The sequence below is a fragment of the Osmerus mordax genome, chromosome 27 (assembly GCF_038355195.1).
Source record: "Osmerus mordax isolate fOsmMor3 chromosome 27, fOsmMor3.pri, whole genome shotgun sequence".
Lineage (NCBI taxonomy): Eukaryota > Metazoa > Chordata > Actinopteri > Osmeriformes > Osmeridae > Osmerus > Osmerus mordax.
Genome location: NC_090076.1, coordinates 50,655 through 65,634, shown reverse-complemented (window position 1 = coordinate 65,634; position 14,980 = coordinate 50,655). Strand labels below are relative to the sequence as shown.

The window sequence follows — 14,980 nt, the reverse complement described above, 5'->3', positions numbered from 1 at the left end:
TATCTCGTCTCTTGTGACGGCCGAACACATCACAATTAGGCCACGTGTTCCAAACTCCGCAGAAGTGTAAACCAGGCTTAGGGCGATTTCTTACTAGTTGGACGTCAGTAGGTGGTGTGGAAAGGTGAACCGTCCCTCGAAATTCTGTGCGATCATGGAGGCGGTTGTGGGCATTGGTGGTATAGTGGCAAGCATAGCTGCCTTCCAAGCAGTTGACCCGGGTTCGATTCCCGGCCAATGCAGAACCTTGAGAGAGATGTGTTTTATCTTGTGACTTTCAACCGCTTCCAGGCATTAAGAATGTCACCTGAGCTCCCGGACGAACGATCAGCATCGAGAAGAGCTCGGGGGAAACAACCTCACAACTGGGTAGCGTGGCCGAGCGGTCCAAGGCGCTGGATTTAGGCTCCAGTCTCTCAGGAGGCGTGGGTTCAAATCCCACCGCTGCCACTTTTGTAGGGTGCTAACGCCGTCACATTGCTTTGAAGTCAGTAAGTGGGTTTGAAAAAGTGAACTGTGGCTCGACATGTGCGATAGTATATGATTTTTTGGGGCATCGTATTTATAGTGGCAACTACAGTGGCAACTTTTTTCCTTGAAGTTGACGGGGTTCAATCCCCAGCCAATACAGACCGTGGAGAGGCATCTCGTCTCTTGTGACGGTCGATAGCATCACGATTAGGCCACGTGTTCCAAACTCCGCAGAAGTATAAACCAGGCTTAGGGCAATTTCTTACTAGTTGGACGTCAGTAGGTGGTGTGGAAAGGTGAACCGTCCCTCGAAATGCTGTGCGATCACGGAGGCTGTTGTGGGCATCGGTGGTTTAGCGGCAAGCATAGCAGCCTTCCAAGCAGATGACCGGGGTTTGATTCCTGGCCAATGCAGAACCTTGAGAGAGATTCAAATCATCTTTATTTCGCCATGTATACAGATACTAGGAATTTGATTTGGTATTCTCCATGCAGGCTATAGCATCACAAATAGAACAACAAGACAAAAAAGAAAAAAAATACAAGGACAGATAGTACCAGTATGAGCAAAATAATAAATACGAATGGAGGTAATGTTAAATAAAGCGCCGTAAAGTTCATTTCTAAGAGCTATTTAGGAGGGCTATTGTTAGATGTGTTTTATCTTGTGACGTTCAACCGCTTCCAGGCATTAAGAATGTCACGTGAGCTCCTGGACGATCGATCAGCTTCGGGAAGAGCCCGGGGGCTAAGACCTGACAACGTGGTAGCGTGGCCGAGCGGTCCAAGGCGCTGGATTTAGGCTCCAGTCTCTCCGGAGGCGTGGGTTCAAATCCCACCGCTGCCACTTTTGTAGGGTGCTAACGCCGTCCCATTGCTTTGAAGTCAGTAAGTGGGTTTGAAAAAGTGAACTGTGGCTCGACATGTGCGATTGTATATGATTTTTTGGGGCATCGTAGTTATAGTGGCAACTACAGTGGCAACTTTTTTCCTTGAAGTTGACAGGGTTCAATCCCCAGCCAGTAAAGACCGTGGAGAGGCATCTCGTCTCTTATGACGGTCGATAGCATCACAATTAGGCCACGTGTTTCAAACTCCGCAGAAGTATAAACCAGGCTTAGGGCAATTTCTTACTAGTTGGACGACAGTAGGTGGTGTGGAAAGGTGAACCGTCCCTCGAAATGCTGTGCGATCATGGAGGCTGTTGTGGGCATTGGTGGTATAGTGGCAAGCATAGCTGCCTTCCAAGCAGTTGACCCGGGTTCGATTCCCGGCCAAAGCAGAACCTTGAGAGAGATGTGTTTTATCTTGTGACTTTCAACTCCTTCCAGCCATTAAGAATGTCACGTGAGCTCCCGGACGAACGATCAGCATCGAGAAGAGCTCGGGGGGCAACAACCTCGCAACTGGGTAGCGTGGCCGAGCTGTCCAAGGCGCTGGATTAAGGCTCCAGTCTCTCCGGCGTGTGTTCAAATCTCACCACTGCCACTTTTGTAGGGTTCTAACGCCGTCACATTGCTTTGAAGTCGGTAAGTGGGTTTGAAAAAGTGAACTATAGTGGCAACTACAGTGGCAACTTTTTTCCTTGAAGTTGACGGGGTTCAATCCCCAGCCAATACAGACCGTGGAGAGGTATCTCGTCTCTTGTGACGGCCGAACACATCACAATTAGGCCACGTGTTCCAAACTCCGCAGAAGTGTAAACCAGGCTTAGGGCGATTTCTTACTAGTTGGACGTCAGTAGGTGGTGTGGAAAGGTGAACCGTCCCTCGAAATTCTGTGCGATCATGGAGGCGGTTGTGGGCATTGGTGGTATAGTGGCAAGCATAGCTGCCTTCCAAGCAGTTGACCTGGGTTCGATTCCCGGCCAATGCAGAACCTTGAGAGAGATGTGTTTTATCTTGTGACTTTCAACCGCTTCCAGGCATTAAGAATGTCACGTGAGCTCCTGGACGATCGATCAGCTTCGGGAAGCGCCCGGGGGCTAAGACCTGACAACGTGGTAGCGTGGCCGAGCGGTCCAAGGCGCTGGATTTAGGCTCCAGTCTCTCCGGAGGCGTGGGTTCAAATCCCACCGCTGCCACTTTTGTAGGGTGCTAACGCCGTCCCATTGCTTTGAAGTCAGTAAGTGGGTTTGAAAAAGTGAACTGTGGCTCGACATGTGCGATTGTATATGATTTTTGGGGCATCGTAGTTATAGTGGCAACTACAGTGGCAACTTTTTTCCTTGAAGTTGACAGGGTTCAATCCCCAGCCAATACAGACCGTGGAGAGGCATCTCGTCTCTTATGACGGTCAATAGCATCACAATTAGGCCACGTGTTTCAAACTCCGCAGAAGTATAAACCAGGCTTAGGGCAATTTCTTACTAGTTGGACGACAGTAGGTGGTGTGGAAAGGTGAACCGTCCCTCGAAATGCTGTGCGATCATGGAGGCTGTTGTGGGCATTGGTGGTATAGTGGCAAGCATAGCTGCCTTCCAAGCAGTTGACCCGGGTTCGATTCCCGGCCAAAGCAGAACCTTGAGAGAGATGTGTTTTATCTTGTGACTTTCAACTGCTTCCAGGCATTAAGAATATCACGTGAGCTCCCGGACGAACGATCAGCATCGAGAAGAGCTCGGGGGGCAACAACCTCGCAACTGGGTAGCGTGGCCGAGCTGTCCAAGGCGCTGGATTAAGGCTCCAGTCTCTCTGGCGTGGGTTCAAATCTCACCAATGCCACTTTTGTAGGGTGCTAACGCCGTCACATTGCTTTGAAGTCAGTAAGTGGGTTTGAAAAAGTGAACTATAGTGGCAACTACAGTGGCAACTTTTTTCCTTGAAGTTGACGGGGTTCAATCCCCAGCCAATACAGACCGTGGAGAGGCATCTCGTCTCTTGTGACGGTCGATAGCATCACGATTAGGCCACGTGTTCCAAACTCCGCAGAAGTATAAACCAGGCTTAGGGCAATTTCTTACTAGTTGGACGTCAGTAGGTGGTGTGGAAAGGTGAACCGTCCCTCGAAATGCTGTGCGATCACAGAGGCTGTTGTGGGCATCGGTGGTTTAGCGGCAAGCATAGCTGCCATCCAAGCAGATGACCAGGGTTCGATTCCCGGCCAATGCAGAACCTTGAGAGAGATTCAAATCATCTTTATTTCGCCATGTATACAGATACTAGGAATTTGATTTGGTATTCTCCATGCAGGCTATAGCATCACAAATAGAACAACAAGACAAAAAAGAAAAACAATTCAAGGACAGATAGTACCAGTGTGAGCAAAATAATAAATAAGAATGGAGGTAATGTTAAATAAAGCGCCGTAAAGTTCATTTCTAAGAGCTATTTAGGAGGGCTATTGTTAGATGTGTTTTATCTTGTGACGTTCAACCGCTTCCAGGCATTAAGAATGTCACGTGAGCTCCTGGACGATCGATCAGCTTCGGGAAGAGCCCGGGGGGGTAAGACCTGACAACGTGGTAGCGTGGCCGAGCGGTCCAAGGCGCTGGATTTAGGCTCCAGTCTCTCCTGAGGCGTGGGTTCAAATCCCACCGCTGCCACTTTTGTAGGGTGCTAACGACGTCCCATTGCTTTGAAGTCAGTAAGTGGGTTTGAAAAAGTGAACTGTGGCTCGACATGTGCGATTGTATATGATTTTTTGGGGCATCGTAGTTATAGTGGCAACTACAGTGGCAACTTTTTTCCTTGAAGTTGACGGGGTTCAATCCCCAGCCAATACAGACCTTGGAGAGGTATCTCGTCTCTTGTGACGGTCGAACACATCACAATTAGGCCACGTGTTCCAAACTCCGCAGAAGTGTAAACCAGGCTTAGGGCGATTTCTTACTAGTTGGACGTCAGTAGGTGGTGTGGAAAGGTGAACCGTCCCTCGAAATACTGTGCGATCATGGAGGCGGTTGTGGGCATTGGTTGTATAGTGGCAAGCATAGCTGCCTTCCAAGCAGTTGACCCGGGTTCGATTCCAGGCCAATGCAGAACCTTGAGAGAGATGTGTTTTATCTTGTGACTTTCAACCGCTTCCAGGCATTAAGAATGTCATGTGAGCTCCCGGACCATCGATCAGCTTCGAGAAGAGCTCGGGGGAAACAACCTCACAACTGGGTAGCGTGGCCGAGCGGTCCAAGGCGTTGGATTTAGGCTCCAGTCTCTCCGGAGGCGTGGGTTCAAATCCCACTGCTGCCACTTTTGTAGGGTGCTAACGCCGTCACGTTGCTTTGAAGTCAGTAAGTGGGTTTGAAAAAGTGAACTGTGGCTCGACATGTGCGATAGTATATGATTTTTTGGGGCATCGTATTTATAGTGGCAACTACAGTGGCAACTTTTTTCCTTGAAGTTGACGGGGTTCAATCCCCAGCCAATACAGACCGTGGAGAGGCATCTCGTCTCTTGTGACGGTCGATAGCATCACGATTAGGCCACGTGTTCCAAACTCCGCAGAAGTATAAACCAGGCTTAGGGCAATTTCTTACTAGTTGGACGTCAGTAGGTGGTGTGGAAAGGTGAACCGTCCCTCGAAATACTGTGCGATCATGGAGGCTGTTGTGGGCATTGGTGGTATAGTGGCAAGCATAGCTGCCTTCCAAGCAGTTGACCCGGGTTCGATTCCCGGCCAATGCAGAACCTTGAGAGAGATGTGTTTTATCTTGTGACTTTCAACCGCTTCCAGGCATTAAGAATGTCACGTGAGCTCCTGGACGATCGATCAGCTTCGGGAAGCGCCCGGGGGCTAAGACCTGACAACGTGGTAGCGTGGCCGAGCGGTCCAAGGCGCTGGATTTAGGCTCCAGTCTCTCCGGAGGCGTGGGTTCAAATCCCACCGCTGCCACTTTTGTAGGGTGCTAACGCCGTCCCATTGCTTTGAAGTCAGTAAGTGGGTTTGAAAAAGTGAACTGTGGCTCGACATGTGCGATTGTATATGATTTTTTGGGGCATCGTAGTTATAGTGGCAACTACAGTGGCAACTTTTTTCCTTGAAGTTGACAGGGTTCAATCCCCAGCCAGTAAAGACCGTGGAGAGGCATCTCGTCTCTTATGACGGTCGATAGCATCACAATTAGGCCACGTGTTTCAAACTCCGCAGAAGTATAAACCAGGCTTAGGGCAATTTCTTACTAGTTGGACGACAGTAGGTGGTGTGGAAAGGTGAACCGTCCCTCGAAATTCTGTGCGATCATGGAGGCTGTTGTGGGCATTGGTGGTATAGTGGCAAGCATAGCTGCCTTCCAAGCAGTTGACCCGGGTTCGATTCCCGGCCAAAGCAGAACCTTGAGAGAGATGTGTTTTATCTTGTGACTTTCAACTCCTTCCAGCCATTAAGAATGTCACGTGAGCTCCCGGACGAACGATCAGCATCGAGAAGAGCTCGGGGGGCAACAACCTCGCAACTGGGTAGCGTGGCCGAGCTGTCCAAGGCGCTGGATTAAGGCTCCAGTCTCTCTGGCGTGTGTTCAAATCTCACCACTGCCACTTTTGTAGGGTTCTAACGCCGTCACATTGCTTTGAAGTCGGTAAGTGGGTTTGAAAAAGTGAACTATAGTGGCAACTACAGTGGCAACTTTTTTCCTTGAAGTTGACGGGGTTCAATCCCCAGCCAATACAGACCGTGGAGAGGCATCTCGTCTCTTGTGACGGTCGATAGCATCACGATTAGGCCACGTGTTCCAAACTCCGCAGAAGTATAAACCAGGCTTAGGGCAATTTCTTACTAGTTGGACGTCAGTAGGTGGTGTGGAAAGGTGAACCGTCCCTCGAAATGCTGTGCGATCACAGAGGCTGTTGTGGGCATCGGTGGTTTAGCGGCAAGCATAGCTGCCATCCAAGCAGATGACCAGGGTTCGATTCCCGGCCAATGCAGAACCTTGAGAGAGATTCAAATCATCTTTATTTCGCCATGTATACAGATACTAGGAATTTGATTTGGTATTCTCCATGCAGGCTATAGCATCACAAATAGAACAACAAGACAAAAAAGAAAAACAATACAAGGACAGATAGTACCAGTGTGAGCAAAATAATAAATAAGAATGGAGGTAATGTTAAATAAAGCGCCGTAATGTTCATTTCTAAGAGCTATTTAGGAGGGCTATTGTTAGATGTGTTTTATCTTGTGACGTTCAACCGCTTCCAGGCATTAAGAATGTCACGTGAGCTCCTGGACGATCGATCAGCTTCGGGAAGAGCCCGGGGGGGTAAGACCTGACAACGTGGTAGCGTGGCCGAGCGGTCCAAGGCGCTGGATTTAGGCTCCAGTCTCTCCTGAGGCGTGGGTTCAAATCCCACCGCTGCCACTTTTGTAGGGTGCTAACGACGTCCCATTGCTTTGAAGTCAGTAAGTGGCTTTGAAAAAGTGAACTGTGGCTCGACATGTGCGATTGTGTATGATTTTTTGGGGCATCGTGGTTATAGTGGCAACTACAGTGGCAACTTTTTTCCTTGAAGTTGACGGGGTTCAATCCCCAGCCAATACAGACCGTGGAGAGGTATCTCGTCTCTTGTGACGGCCGAACACATCACAATTAGGCCACGTGTTCCAAACTCCGCAGAAGTGTAAACCAGGCTTAGGGCGATTTCTTACTAGTTGGACGTCAGTAGGTGGTGTGGAAAGGTGAACCGTCCCTCGAAATTCTGTGCGATCATGGAGGCGGTTGTGGGCATTGGTGGTATAGTGGCAAGCATAGCTGCCTTCCAAGCAGTTGACCCGGGTTCGATTCCCGGCCAATGCAGAACCTTGAGAGAGATGTGTTTTATCTTGTGACTTTCAACCGCTTCCAGGCATTAAGAATGTCACCTGAGCTCCCGGACGAACGATCAGCATCGAGAAGAGCTCGGGGGAAACAACCTCACAACTGGGTAGCGTGGCCGAGCGGTCCAAGGCGCTGGATTTAGGCTCCAGTCTCTCAGGAGGCGTGGGTTCAAATCCCACCGCTGCCACTTTTGTAGGGTGCTAACGCCGTCACATTGCTTTGAAGTCAGTAAGTGGGTTTGAAAAAGTGAACTGTGGCTCGACATGTGCGATAGTATATGATTTTTTGGGGCATCGTATTTATAGTGGCAACTACAGTGGCAACTTTTTTCCTTGAAGTTGACGGGGTTCAATCCCCAGCCAATACAGACCGTGGAGAGGCATCTCGTCTCTTGTGACGGTCGATAGCATCACGATTAGGCCACGTGTTCCAAACTCCGCAGAAGTATAAACCAGGCTTAGGGCAATTTCTTACTAGTTGGACGTCAGTAGGTGGTGTGGAAAGGTGAACCGTCCCTCGAAATGCTGTGCGATCACGGAGGCTGTTGTGGGCATCGGTGGTTTAGCGGCAAGCATAGCAGCCTTCCAAGCAGATGACCGGGGTTTGATTCCTGGCCAATGCAGAACCTTGAGAGAGATTCAAATCATCTTTATTTCGCCATGTATACAGATACTAGGAATTTGATTTGGTATTCTCCATGCAGGCTATAGCATCACAAATAGAACAACAAGACAAAAAAGAAAAAAAATACAAGGACAGATAGTACCAGTATGAGCAAAATAATAAATACGAATGGAGGTAATGTTAAATAAAGCGCCGTAAAGTTCATTTCTAAGAGCTATTTAGGAGGGCTATTGTTAGATGTGTTTTATCTTGTGACGTTCAACCGCTTCCAGGCATTAAGAATGTCACGTGAGCTCCTGGACGATCGATCAGCTTCGGGAAGAGCCCGGGGGCTAAGACCTGACAACGTGGTAGCGTGGCCGAGCGGTCCAAGGCGCTGGATTTAGGCTCCAGTCTCTCCGGAGGCGTGGGTTCAAATCCCACCGCTGCCACTTTTGTAGGGTGCTAACGCCGTCCCATTGCTTTGAAGTCAGTAAGTGGGTTTGAAAAAGTGAACTGTGGCTCGACATGTGCGATTGTATATGATTTTTTGGGGCATCGTAGTTATAGTGGCAACTACAGTGGCAACTTTTTTCCTTGAAGTTGACAGGGTTCAATCCCCAGCCAATACAGACCGTGGAGAGGCATCTCGTCTCTTATGACGGTCAATAGCATCACAATTAGGCCACGTGTTTCAAACTCCGCAGAAGTATAAACCAGGCTTAGGGCAATTTCTTACTAGTTGGACGACAGTAGGTGGTGTGGAAAGGTGAACCGTCCCTCGAAATGCTGTGCGATCATGGAGGCTGTTGTGGGCATTGGTGGTATAGTGGCAAGCATAGCTGCCTTCCAAGCAGTTGACCCGGGTTCGATTCCCGGCCAAAGCAGAACCTTGAGAGAGATGTGTTTTATCTTGTGACTTTCAACTGCTTCCAGGCATTAAGAATATCACGTGAGCTCCCGGACGAACGATCAGCATCGAGAAGAGCTCGGGGGGCAACAACCTCGCAACTGGGTAGCGTGGCCGAGCTGTCCAAGGCGCTGGATTAAGGCTCCAGTCTCTCTGGCGTGGGTTCAAATCTCACCAATGCCACTTTTGTAGGGTGCTAACGCCGTCACATTGCTTTGAAGTCAGTAAGTGGGTTTGAAAAAGTGAACTATAGTGGCAACTACAGTGGCAACTTTTTTCCTTGAAGTTGACGGGGTTCAATCCCCAGCCAATACAGACCGTGGAGAGGCATCTCGTCTCTTGTGACAGTCGATAGCATCACGATTAGGCCACGTGTTCCAAACTCCGCAGAAGTATAAACCAGGCTTAGGGCAATTTCTTACTAGTTGGACGTCAGTAGGTGGTGTGGAAAGGTGAACCGTCCCTCGAAATACTGTGCGATCATGGAGGCGGTTGTGGGCATTGGTGGTATAGTGGCAAGCATAGCTGCCTTCCAAGCAGTTGACCCGGGTTCGATTCCCGGCCAAAGCAGAACCTTGAGAGAGATGTGTTTTATCTTGTGACTTTCAACTCCTTCCAGCCATTAAGAATGTCACGTGAGCTCCCGGACGAACGATCAGCATCGAGAAGAGCTCGGGGGGCAACAACCTCGCAACTGGGTAGCGTGGCCGAGCTGTCCAAGGCGCTGGATTAAGGCTCCAGTCTCTCCGGCGTGTGTTCAAATCTCACCACTGCCACTTTTGTAGGGTTCTAACGCCGTCACATTGCTTTGAAGTCGGTAAGTGGGTTTGAAAAAGTGAACTATAGTGGCAACTACAGTGGCAACTTTTTTCCTTGAAGTTGACGGGGTTCAATCCCCAGCCAATACAGACCGTGGAGAGGTATCTCGTCTCTTGTGACGGCCGAACACATCACAATTAGGCCACGTGTTCCAAACTCCGCAGAAGTGTAAACCAGGCTTAGGGCGATTTCTTACTAGTTGGACGTCAGTAGGTGGTGTGGAAAGGTGAACCGTCCCTCGAAATTCTGTGCGATCATGGAGGCGGTTGTGGGCATTGGTGGTATAGTGGCAAGCATAGCTGCCTTCCAAGCAGTTGACCTGGGTTCGATTCCCGGCCAATGCAGAACCTTGAGAGAGATGTGTTTTATCTTGTGACTTTCAACCGCTTCCAGGCATTAAGAATGTCACCTGAGCTCCCGGACGAACGATCAGCATCGAGAAGAGCTCGGGGGAAACAACCTCACAACTGGGTAGCGTGGCCGAGCGGTCCAAGGCGCTGGATTTAGGCTCCAGTCTCTCAGGAGGCGTGGGTTCAAATCCCACCGCTGCCACTTTTGTAGGGTGCTAACGCCGTCACATTGCTTTGAAGTCAGTAAGTGGGTTTGAAAAAGTGAACTGTGGCTCGACATGTGCGATAGTATATGATTTTTTGGGGCATCGTATTTATAGTGGCAACTACAGTGGCAACTTTTTTCCTTGAAGTTGACGGGGTTCAATCCCCAGCCAATACAGACCGTGGAGAGGCATCTCGTCTCTTGTGACGGTCGATAGCATCACGATTAGGCCACGTGTTCCAAACTCCGCAGAAGTATAAACCAGGCTTAGGGCAATTTCTTACTAGTTGGACGTCAGTAGGTGGTGTGGAAAGGTGAACCGTCCCTCGAAATGCTGTGCGATCACGGAGGCTGTTGTGGGCATCGGTGGTTTAGCGGCAAGCATAGCAGCCTTCCAAGCAGATGACCGGGGTTTGATTCCTGGCCAATGCAGAACCTTGAGAGAGATTCAAATCATCTTTATTTCGCCATGTATACAGATACTAGGAATTTGATTTGGTATTCTCCATGCAGGCTATAGCATCACAAATAGAACAACAAGACAAAAAAGAAAAACACTACAAGGACAGATAGTACCAGTATGAGCAAAATAATAAATAAGAATGGAGGTAATGTTAAATAAAGCGCCGTAAAGTTCATTTCTAAGAGCTATTTAGGAGGGCTATTGTTAGATGTGTTTTATCTTGTGACGTTCAACCGCTTCCAGGCATTAAAAATGTCACGTGAGCTCCTGGACGATCGATCAGCTTCGGGAAGAGCCCGGGGGGGTAAGACCTGACAACGTGGTAGCGTGGCCGAGCGGTCCAAGGCGCTGGATTTAGGCTCCAGTCTCTCTTGAGGCGTGGGTTCAAATCCCACCGCTGCCACTTTTGTAGGGTGCTAACGACGTCCCATTGCTTTGAAGTCAGTAAGTGGGTTTGAAAAAGTGAACTGTGGCTCGACACGTGCGATTGTATATGATTTTTTGGGGCATCGTAGTTATAGTGGCAACTACAGTGGCAACTTTTTTCCTTGAAGTTGACGGGGTTCAATCCCCAGCCAATACAGACCGTGGAGAGGCATCTCGTCTCTTGTGACGGTCGATAGCATCACGATTAGGCCACGTGTTCCAAACTCCGCAGAAGTATAAACCAGGCTTAGGGCAATTTCTTACTAGTTGGACGTCAGTAGGTGGTGTGGAAAGGTGAACCGTCCCTCGAAATGCTGTGCGATCACGGAGGCTGTTGTGGGCATCGGTGGTTTAGCGGCAAGCATAGCAGCCTTCCAAGCAGATGACCGGGGTTTGATTCCTGGCCAATGCAGAACCTTGAGAGAGATTCAAATCATCTTTATTTCGCCATGTATACAGATACTAGGAATTTGATTTGGTATTCTCCATGCAGGCTATAGCATCACAAATAGAACAACAAGACAAAAAAGAAAAACACTACAAGGACAGATAGTACCAGTATGAGCAAAATAATAAATAAGAATGGAGGTAATGTTAAATAAAGCGCCGTAAAGTTCATTTCTAAGAGCTATTTAGGAGGGCTATTGTTAGATGTGTTTTATCTTGTGACGTTCAACCGCTTCCAGGCATTAAAAATGTCACGTGAGCTCCTGGACGATCGATCAGCTTCGGGAAGAGCCCGGGGGGGTAAGACCTGACAACGTGGTAGCGTGGCCGAGCGGTCCAAGGCGCTGGATTTAGGCTCCAGTCTCTCTTGAGGCGTGGGTTCAAATCCCACCGCTGCCACTTTTGTAGGGTGCTAACGACGTCCCATTGCTTTGAAGTCAGTAAGTGGGTTTGAAAAAGTGAACTGTGGCTCGACACGTGCGATTGTATATGATTTTTTGGGGCATCGTAGTTATAGTGGCAACTACAGTGGCAACTTTTTTCCTTGAAGTTGACGGGGTTCAATCCCCAGCCAATACAGACCGTGGAGAGGTATCTCGTCTCATGTGACGGTCGAACACATCACAATTAGGCCACGTGTTCCAAACTCAGCAGAAGTGTAAACCAGGCTTAGGGCGATTTCTTACTAGTTGGACGTCAGTAGGTGGTGTGGAAAGGTGAACCGTCCCTCGAAATACTGTGCGATCATGGAGGCGGTTGTGGGCATTGGTTGTATAGTGGCAAGCATAGCTGCCTTCCAAGCAGTTGACCCGGGTTCGATTCCAGGCCAATGCAGAACCTTGAGAGAGATGTGTTTTATCTTGTGACTTTCAACCGCTTCCAGGCATTAAGAATGTCACCTGAGCTCCCGGACGAACGATCAGCATCGAGAAGAGCTCGGGGGAAACAACCTCACAACTGGGTAGCGTGGCCGAGCGGTCCAAGGCGCTGGATTTAGGCTCCAGTCTCTCAGGAGGCGTGGGTTCAAATCCCACCGCTGCCACTTTTGTAGGGTGCTAACGCCGTCACATTGCTTTGAAGTCAGTAAGTGGGTTTGAAAAAGTGAACTGTGGCTCGACATGTGCGATAGTATATGATTTTTTGGGGCATCGTATTTATAGTGGCAACTACAGTGGCAACTTTTTTCCTTGAAGTTGACGGGGTTCAATCCCCAGCCAATACAGACCGTGGAGAGGCATCTCGTCTCTTGTGACGGTCGATAGCATCACGATTAGGCCACGTGTTCCAAACTCCGCAGAAGTATAAACCAGGCTTAGGGCAATTTCTTACTAGTTGGACGTCAGTAGGTGGTGTGGAAAGGTGAACCGTCCCTCGAAATGCTGTGCGATCACGGAGGCTGTTGTGGGCATCGGTGGTTTAGCGGCAAGCATAGCAGCCTTCCAAGCAGATGACCGGGGTTTGATTCCTGGCCAATGCAGAACCTTGAGAGAGATTCAAATCATCTTTATTTCGCCATGTATACAGATACTAGGAATTTGATTTGGTATTCTCCATGCAGGCTATAGCATCACAAATAGAACAACAAGACAAAAAAGAAAAACACTACAAGGACAGATAGTACCAGTATGAGCAAAATAATAAATAAGAATGGAGGTAATGTTAAATAAAGCGCCGTAAAGTTCATTTCTAAGAGCTATTTAGGAGGGCTATTGTTAGATGTGTTTTATCTTGTGACGTTCAACCGCTTCCAGGCATTAAAAATGTCACGTGAGCTCCTGGACGATCGATCAGCTTCGGGAAGAGCCCGGGGGGGTAAGACCTGACAACGTGGTAGCGTGGCCGAGCGGTCCAAGGCGCTGGATTTAGGCTCCAGTCTCTCTTGAGGCGTGGGTTCAAATCCCACCGCTGCCACTTTTGTAGGGTGCTAACGACGTCCCATTGCTTTGAAGTCAGTAAGTGGGTTTGAAAAAGTGAACTGTGGCTCGACACGTGCGATTGTATATGATTTTTTGGGGCATCGTAGTTATAGTGGCAACTACAGTGGCAACTTTTTTCCTTGAAGTTGACGGGGTTCAATCCCCAGCCAATACAGACCGTGGAGAGGCATCTCGTCTCTTGTGACGGTCGATAGCATCACGATTAGGCCACGTGTTCCAAACTCCGCAGAAGTATAAACCAGGCTTAGGGCAATTTCTTACTAGTTGGACGTCAGTAGGTGGTGTGGAAAGGTGAACCGTCCCTCGAAATGCTGTGCGATCACGGAGGCTGTTGTGGGCATCGGTGGTTTAGCGGCAAGCATAGCAGCCTTCCAAGCAGATGACCGGGGTTTGATTCCTGGCCAATGCAGAACCTTGAGAGAGATTCAAATCATCTTTATTTCGCCATGTATACAGATACTAGGAATTTGATTTGGTATTCTCCATGCAGGCTATAGCATCACAAATAGAACAACAAGACAAAAAAGAAAAACACTACAAGGACAGATAGTACCAGTATGAGCAAAATAATAAATAAGAATGGAGGTAATGTTAAATAAAGCGCCGTAAAGTTCATTTCTAAGAGCTATTTAGGAGGGCTATTGTTAGATGTGTTTTATCTTGTGACGTTCAACCGCTTCCAGGCATTAAAAATGTCACGTGAGCTCCTGGACGATCGATCAGCTTCGGGAAGAGCCCGGGGGGGTAAGACCTGACAACGTGGTAGCGTGGCCGAGCGGTCCAAGGCGCTGGATTTAGGCTCCAGTCTCTCTTGAGGCGTGGGTTCAAATCCCACCGCTGCCACTTTTGTAGGGTGCTAACGACGTCCCATTGCTTTGAAGTCAGTAAGTGGGTTTGAAAAAGTGAACTGTGGCTCGACACGTGCGATTGTATATGATTTTTTGGGGCATCGTAGTTATAGTGGCAACTACAGTGGCAACTTTTTTCCTTGAAGTTGACGGGGTTCAATCCCCAGCCAATACAGACCGTGGAGAGGTATCTCGTCTCATGTGACGGTCGAACACATCACAATTAGGCCACGTGTTCCAAACTCAGCAGAAGTGTAAACCAGGCTTAGGGCGATTTCTTACTAGTTGGACGTCAGTAGGTGGTGTGGAAAGGTGAACCGTCCCTCGAAATACTGTGCGATCATGGAGGCGGTTGTGGGCATAGGTGGTATAGTGGCAAGCATAGCTGCCTTCCAAGCAGTTGACCCGGGTTCAATTCCCGGCCAATGCAGAACCTTGAGAGAGATGTGTTTTATCTTGTGACTTTCAACCGCTTCCAGGCATTAAGAATGTCATGTGAGCTCCCGGACCATCGATCAGCTTCGAGAAGAGCTCGGGAGGCAAAGACCTGACGACTGGGTAGTGTGGCCGAGCGGTCCAAGGCGCTGGATTAAGGCTCCAGTCTCTCCGGAGGCGTGGGTTCAAATCCCACCACTGCCACTTTTGTAGGGTGCTAACGCCGTCCCATTGCTTTGAAGTCAGTAAGTGGGTTTGAAAAAGTGAACTGTGGCTCGACATGTGCGATTGTATATGATTTTTTGGGGCATCGTAGTT

General features: G+C 48.9%; 27 non-coding genes across 27 annotated transcripts; all 27 read left to right on the top strand.

Annotated features, from left to right (window-relative positions):
• Positions 1-170: 170 nt before the first annotated feature.
• trnag-ucc (transfer RNA glycine (anticodon UCC)) lies at positions 171-242 on the top strand. The gene has a single exon. It is a non-coding gene; the product is annotated as a tRNA-Gly (tRNA).
• Positions 243-368: 126 nt separating this feature from the next.
• Positions 369-450, top strand: trnal-uag (transfer RNA leucine (anticodon UAG)). Its single transcript has one exon. It is a non-coding gene; the product is annotated as a tRNA-Leu (tRNA).
• Positions 451-1,236: 786 nt separating this feature from the next.
• trnal-uag (transfer RNA leucine (anticodon UAG)) lies at positions 1,237-1,318 on the top strand. The gene has a single exon. It is a non-coding gene; the product is annotated as a tRNA-Leu (tRNA).
• A 363-nt stretch (positions 1,319-1,681) lies between these two features.
• trnag-ucc (transfer RNA glycine (anticodon UCC)) lies at positions 1,682-1,753 on the top strand. Its single transcript has one exon. It is a non-coding gene; the product is annotated as a tRNA-Gly (tRNA).
• Positions 1,754-2,274: 521 nt separating this feature from the next.
• Positions 2,275-2,346, top strand: trnag-ucc (transfer RNA glycine (anticodon UCC)). The gene has a single exon. It is a non-coding gene; the product is annotated as a tRNA-Gly (tRNA).
• Positions 2,347-2,472: 126 nt separating this feature from the next.
• Positions 2,473-2,554, top strand: trnal-uag (transfer RNA leucine (anticodon UAG)). Its single transcript has one exon. It is a non-coding gene; the product is annotated as a tRNA-Leu (tRNA).
• Positions 2,555-2,916: 362 nt separating this feature from the next.
• On the top strand, positions 2,917-2,988 carry trnag-ucc (transfer RNA glycine (anticodon UCC)). Its single transcript has one exon. It is a non-coding gene; the product is annotated as a tRNA-Gly (tRNA).
• A 945-nt stretch (positions 2,989-3,933) lies between these two features.
• trnal-uag (transfer RNA leucine (anticodon UAG)) lies at positions 3,934-4,015 on the top strand. Its single transcript has one exon. It is a non-coding gene; the product is annotated as a tRNA-Leu (tRNA).
• Positions 4,016-4,576: 561 nt separating this feature from the next.
• Positions 4,577-4,658, top strand: trnal-uag (transfer RNA leucine (anticodon UAG)). The gene has a single exon. It is a non-coding gene; the product is annotated as a tRNA-Leu (tRNA).
• A 363-nt stretch (positions 4,659-5,021) lies between these two features.
• trnag-ucc (transfer RNA glycine (anticodon UCC)) lies at positions 5,022-5,093 on the top strand. Its single transcript has one exon. It is a non-coding gene; the product is annotated as a tRNA-Gly (tRNA).
• Positions 5,094-5,219: 126 nt separating this feature from the next.
• trnal-uag (transfer RNA leucine (anticodon UAG)) lies at positions 5,220-5,301 on the top strand. The gene has a single exon. It is a non-coding gene; the product is annotated as a tRNA-Leu (tRNA).
• A 363-nt stretch (positions 5,302-5,664) lies between these two features.
• Positions 5,665-5,736, top strand: trnag-ucc (transfer RNA glycine (anticodon UCC)). The gene has a single exon. It is a non-coding gene; the product is annotated as a tRNA-Gly (tRNA).
• A 945-nt stretch (positions 5,737-6,681) lies between these two features.
• Positions 6,682-6,763, top strand: trnal-uag (transfer RNA leucine (anticodon UAG)). The gene has a single exon. It is a non-coding gene; the product is annotated as a tRNA-Leu (tRNA).
• Positions 6,764-7,126: 363 nt separating this feature from the next.
• Positions 7,127-7,198, top strand: trnag-ucc (transfer RNA glycine (anticodon UCC)). The gene has a single exon. It is a non-coding gene; the product is annotated as a tRNA-Gly (tRNA).
• Positions 7,199-7,324: 126 nt separating this feature from the next.
• On the top strand, positions 7,325-7,406 carry trnal-uag (transfer RNA leucine (anticodon UAG)). The gene has a single exon. It is a non-coding gene; the product is annotated as a tRNA-Leu (tRNA).
• A 786-nt stretch (positions 7,407-8,192) lies between these two features.
• Positions 8,193-8,274, top strand: trnal-uag (transfer RNA leucine (anticodon UAG)). Its single transcript has one exon. It is a non-coding gene; the product is annotated as a tRNA-Leu (tRNA).
• A 363-nt stretch (positions 8,275-8,637) lies between these two features.
• trnag-ucc (transfer RNA glycine (anticodon UCC)) lies at positions 8,638-8,709 on the top strand. The gene has a single exon. It is a non-coding gene; the product is annotated as a tRNA-Gly (tRNA).
• A 521-nt stretch (positions 8,710-9,230) lies between these two features.
• trnag-ucc (transfer RNA glycine (anticodon UCC)) lies at positions 9,231-9,302 on the top strand. Its single transcript has one exon. It is a non-coding gene; the product is annotated as a tRNA-Gly (tRNA).
• A 521-nt stretch (positions 9,303-9,823) lies between these two features.
• trnag-ucc (transfer RNA glycine (anticodon UCC)) lies at positions 9,824-9,895 on the top strand. The gene has a single exon. It is a non-coding gene; the product is annotated as a tRNA-Gly (tRNA).
• Positions 9,896-10,021: 126 nt separating this feature from the next.
• On the top strand, positions 10,022-10,103 carry trnal-uag (transfer RNA leucine (anticodon UAG)). The gene has a single exon. It is a non-coding gene; the product is annotated as a tRNA-Leu (tRNA).
• A 787-nt stretch (positions 10,104-10,890) lies between these two features.
• trnal-uag (transfer RNA leucine (anticodon UAG)) lies at positions 10,891-10,972 on the top strand. Its single transcript has one exon. It is a non-coding gene; the product is annotated as a tRNA-Leu (tRNA).
• Positions 10,973-11,759: 787 nt separating this feature from the next.
• trnal-uag (transfer RNA leucine (anticodon UAG)) lies at positions 11,760-11,841 on the top strand. Its single transcript has one exon. It is a non-coding gene; the product is annotated as a tRNA-Leu (tRNA).
• A 561-nt stretch (positions 11,842-12,402) lies between these two features.
• trnal-uag (transfer RNA leucine (anticodon UAG)) lies at positions 12,403-12,484 on the top strand. The gene has a single exon. It is a non-coding gene; the product is annotated as a tRNA-Leu (tRNA).
• A 787-nt stretch (positions 12,485-13,271) lies between these two features.
• On the top strand, positions 13,272-13,353 carry trnal-uag (transfer RNA leucine (anticodon UAG)). The gene has a single exon. It is a non-coding gene; the product is annotated as a tRNA-Leu (tRNA).
• Positions 13,354-14,140: 787 nt separating this feature from the next.
• trnal-uag (transfer RNA leucine (anticodon UAG)) lies at positions 14,141-14,222 on the top strand. The gene has a single exon. It is a non-coding gene; the product is annotated as a tRNA-Leu (tRNA).
• A 363-nt stretch (positions 14,223-14,585) lies between these two features.
• trnag-ucc (transfer RNA glycine (anticodon UCC)) lies at positions 14,586-14,657 on the top strand. Its single transcript has one exon. It is a non-coding gene; the product is annotated as a tRNA-Gly (tRNA).
• Positions 14,658-14,784: 127 nt separating this feature from the next.
• On the top strand, positions 14,785-14,866 carry trnal-aag (transfer RNA leucine (anticodon AAG)). The gene has a single exon. It is a non-coding gene; the product is annotated as a tRNA-Leu (tRNA).
• Positions 14,867-14,980: the final 114 nt, after the last annotated feature.